General features: G+C 39.0%; 1 non-coding gene across 1 annotated transcript; it reads left to right on the top strand.

Moving 5' to 3' along the window:
* Positions 1-705: 705 nt before the first annotated feature.
* On the top strand, positions 706-820 carry Trnal-caa. Its single transcript has 2 exons — positions 706-743; positions 775-820. It is a non-coding gene; the product is annotated as a tRNA-Leu (tRNA).
* The last annotated feature ends 3962 nt before the right edge of the window (positions 821-4782 follow it).

Genomic DNA, 4782 nt, shown 5'->3' with positions numbered 1-4782 from the left:
CAGCGTATATTTGGGACAGGCGTATAACTTGGAACAAAAAGGGACTTTTACTTACTTTTGAAGGTTGGTTACCATGACGTAATCAGTGTGAGTGGTTAGAGAGGTATTTTAATTGTTGCGTAACCCTGGGGAACAATTTTTAACTTATTTTCTGTTGACTTCGATTTTTGTGCTACTTTAGGGTAAAGAAGTTAGGGATTCATCTGTCGGGAGTCTTGGCATAGGACACTAAGTTCTCTGTTGGTCCATTTTCTCCGGATACCTTGGTTTCACGCTGGGTTAAGAATAGTACGAATAATTTATTTCTTATTTATAAATTTTCTTCGTCTGCTATCTAATATTTTTAATTAATTGGCCTAGGAAAAATTCTCCTGCATCTTTAATGGAGCCACTGACATTTTCCTTCCCATTCCATTACACAGAATACAGGGCTATTGCTATTCAGAGTCTTAAATTTCCAACGTAATTACACTAATTTTTTCTCGGCAGGTCCTCGCAGTCCGTTCGTGATGGCAACGTTGTCCATCCTTGGGGGATGGATTTCCAAGAAGAAGTAAATAAAGGAAGAAATAAATGCTACTCGTTATTTCATCTGTTTACTCTGAAGATTATTCGATGACCACAGAATTTTCCCTCTGCTTTACATGCAATTGACCAATTCTCACTACTACAATTATCTGCGCCGTTCGGACAATTGAATAATAGGTCAGGATGGCCGAGCGGTCTAAGGCGCCAGACTCAAGATGATCTTGCCCGCCATGCGGGTCTTGTGCATTCTGGTCCTCGTAAGAGGGCGTGGGTTCGAATCCCACTTCTGACATATGATTTTTTTCCTGATACTGTTCTATCTGTTTTCATTCAATATTTACCGCGCTGACTTCATTTCTGTTCATATATACCTATGTGCTGTCCATTTTCAATACTTTTTTGTGTTATTTCTGAACAGCCAAATTTTGATTGGAGGAATAAGTGTTTGTTATCATGTTTAAGGTTGAATTTTGCTTTTATTTTATTCATTCTTTTATAGGCTGGTAACACTTAGTTAAAAAAAATGGTAAACTAAGAATTTTTCAGAAGGGGGATGGCGTTATATTACGCCCTCATCAAAAATCGAAGGATTTTATGTGGCGTAATATTATGCTCATAGCACGCTAAGTGTTAATTCACAGCACAAGTAGTTTAATTGCTCTGAAGATAACCACACCTGTTTCCATTTGATCAAAAGAGTCGTATCTAAGTTAAGATTTGAAAGTCTTCTTGTAGTAAATATTTTTGTTTAAATCTCTCTGCTCGTATCCACATTCCGAGCCCCCTTTCTTTCTGATCTTGATCTCCCCACCGGCGGTGGTCGTCTGAATTTCTAAAAGTATCTATGTTTCTGATTAATACTAGATCTTTTTTCTACAAGCTTTAATTGAGGACCTTAAGGCCTGGTTACACGATATATTAACACGCACGGGTTAATGTGTAAATGTATGAACGCGAGAATGAACGCCAAAATGCACCGTGTAACCACCCAACTTGTGCGAATGCATGCACAGAAAATAGAGCCTGTTCTAATTTGGTTCATGCATTCTTACATGTTCCGTTCCGGTCCACCCAAATCATTCACGCAAACGTACATTAACTTGCACGTGTTAATGTACCGTGGAACCAGGCATTTATAAGCCAAGGGATATAACGATGGCTAAGTTCTAACAACACATATCTCAAAAATAGCAACTTCTCAGGAGAGCTAAAAACGATTAATTTCTTTTAATTGTACACTGAAATTAAAAACCAAAAGTTCATAAAACTGGAAAAGAAGCATTCATTTGTAAACAAAGAGTTAGGTTTTGCTTGTATTTTATTTTTTAATGTTATTAGACTTCGTTTAAGATACCTATCTCAAACCGGCCGAATTTAAGATACGTGTTGTTAGAACTTAGTCATCGATAAGTACAATTATTTTTGATAAATGCGGATAATGGTTGATGGGGTATACAATACTGTTTAAACAAAGATATACATGCAAATCACTGAATCTATATTTATATGCTTATGAGTGATCCGCTTGTATCCCTTTGCTACGACAGAATTGCGTGGTCACAAAGGGTTGTGCGTCTGAGTTGTGGTTTGGAGGCAGGGATGGCAAGTGAAAAGAAATGAAAATGTTTCCTTTTTGACCCGGAGATAATCGAAAATACGAAGCCTGGGTTTAGTTTCTTTTCCGCACGAAATTAAAATCACCAAGGAGTTTAGTTTTGACCCGGGACGAAACTTTACTCCCGGGAACGAAACTAAATTAATCGTCATTCCCGCTGCTCATAGTTAAGTTTTGGTCCCAGAAGTTGAGTAGACGGGGAAAAGAGGGAATACTTTCGATTACGCATTACGTTTGATATACTTGTAGAGAGGTTAAAACAGTGAGCTTAAAAATCGAATGGCCAGTTTGCGTTCACCGTTCTCCTGTTAGTGGTGAAAATATGAATGCCCCATGCATCTAGTGGCGGTAGGCCGAGCCTCTACTTCATTCAACCATACTTCGTTCTCGGTGTGTGGGTCGAAACTAAAGTGTTCGAAGGTGATGCACTTGGTCCCTCCGGCGCAAAACATTATCTGCGTTTGGTTTCGTCTCAGAGTTTTGTTAAGTTTCGATCCGAAGTAGATTTGACTCCGAGTTCGTTTCGACCCTAAGCTTAGCTCCCCGGGTTTAAATCCATTTCGTTTCTACATTTCGCTCTCGCGGACGAAACTATTGAATGTTACTGGTTATGGTTCTCATTTAGTTTCGAATGCCATCCTTGGTTGGAAGAGGCTCTGCAGTAGGAAAGGGGTTTGTTGATGATTGCTGGTTGTCTGGAAGCGGGGTTTGTTTGGGTGGTGGGATTGTATTGTTGTGAGAGTCGCCATTGCAGAAAGTGGTGGAGATGGAGATTATTGGTGTTGTTTGGTGATTGTGGAGTTGTGTCAGCTGTGCTTTGGGAAATAAAACTTATTTTAAAAACTTTGAAAGAATGCTCTTGGCCCCTGTTCAGCTGACAACCTGGCAAGGACCCCAAAATGTACCGCTCCATGGAGTGACTTGTCGTTCTACGTCGCGTGCGCATGACATTGCTTACCCCACCAACCATTATTTGTACTCACTTACTCCTGTGGCCATTCGAAACCTAGAAGGTCTTGGCGTCACCAACTAGGTGTCTCCACATTCTACGGTCGCCTGCCCTATCAAGCTGGCCTCCCATATTTCTCAAATCCTTAACTTCATCGCCCCAGAGCATTCTTGATCTTGCTACCGGTCTTTTGCCTTCGAGTTTGCCTTCCAGAACTTGTTTCAGCATTGCGTCCTCATTTCTTCTATGTAGGTGGCCCAGCCATCTTATTCTCTTTCTTTTAATTATTTCCACGATATCTGGTCCTCTGTATAGGTGTCTCCTTCTCCTTCTTTCTCCTTCCTTCATTGGGCCGAATATTCTTCTTACAACTTTGTTTTCAAAAGTTATGAGCTTCTTTTGGGCTACTTTTGTAAAAGCCCATGCTTCATAGGAATGTAATAATTTTGGCATGGCTATTGTTTTATATATTCTAAGTTTTATTTTATTTTACAAGAGTTTATTTTTAAATAGTTTTACTAAGCTCCAATATGATCTTTCAGCTGCTGCTATCCGGGCGTTTATTTCTACATCTTTTTTACTGTTGTTCGTTAGTATCAATCCTAAATATTTAAATTGGCTAGTTTTTTAATTTATAATTTAATACCGGTATGTAATTCTCTTTGTCCTCGTTTCTGCTAATTTTCATGTAATTTGTTTTTTCTTCGTTCAATTTTAAGCCTACTTTGTTCGCCTCTTTCAATAGCACCTTCGTTACGTCTTCCTTGTTTTCAGCAACAATTTCTACATCATCTGCAAAAGCTAGCAGATTAATCTTCTCTGGAATTTATTATTTGTACTTGTCTCCAAAAATTAAAAATTGCATTCATCCCCCTTGGCTTCTAAGGTCCTCAATTGGCGATTGGATTTCAAGCTTTCCAAATTGACATTCACTGAGTATTTTCACGTATTTCCAGCTGGCCCACATATATGCCTTTTTACCTTTCGTGTTTACCTCACATCCTTCTTAACCTTGCTTTCTCCTCTACCTTCTCCTCTCTCCCTCCTTCGTGCTTGCTTTTCATGGTCGTTGACTCCACTCGTGGCTCTCAGAAGTGCGCTAATGACTAAGTCGTGACGTTGGCATTGCCAGCGGAACGTAAGGGTCTAGCGTGTGGTGGGTTCAAGAGCTCCATTTTGAAGGGTCGATTGCCCTTCTCGATTTCTTTTTTTTTTTCATTTAAAGCATTTTATTTACATCTTTAAAAACCCGAACACAGTCTGGCTTAAACCTTAATTTATGCTCTTGCGATGTTTTACGGTACCGAAGTCAAGAGAAGACATATCTACAGGAAAGATATTCAGACTCCCTGTATGGCACCAAGATGAAAATGGAAAAAATCCGGTACCACGTTGCCTACATAAGATGTTTCTCGTACAACCAGTTCAGCCGAAAATAAAATTTTACGAGAGAAAAATAGTCATTTATCTGCACGTATAAGGGTATTTAATTTTATTATAGCCAACGGAAATCTAACGATTATTGCAATAAAGTATATTTTCAAGGATACCCCCACCAGTGAAGACTAACTAAGAAAGTGGCTAACAGACACAGATTTCATACATTAATAGAAGTATTGCGAATTATGGGATAAATCCAATGACAATCGGCGGCGAAATACTAATGATTATGGTTGGATTTTTCTCTTAA

The sequence above is a fragment of the Ischnura elegans genome, chromosome 6, assembly GCF_921293095.1.
Source record: "Ischnura elegans chromosome 6, ioIscEleg1.1, whole genome shotgun sequence".
In the NCBI taxonomy this organism is placed as follows: Eukaryota; Metazoa; Arthropoda; class Insecta; order Odonata; family Coenagrionidae; genus Ischnura; species Ischnura elegans.
The sequence above is the reverse complement of the archived record's forward strand: the minus strand, read 5'-3'. Positions and strand labels throughout refer to the sequence as shown.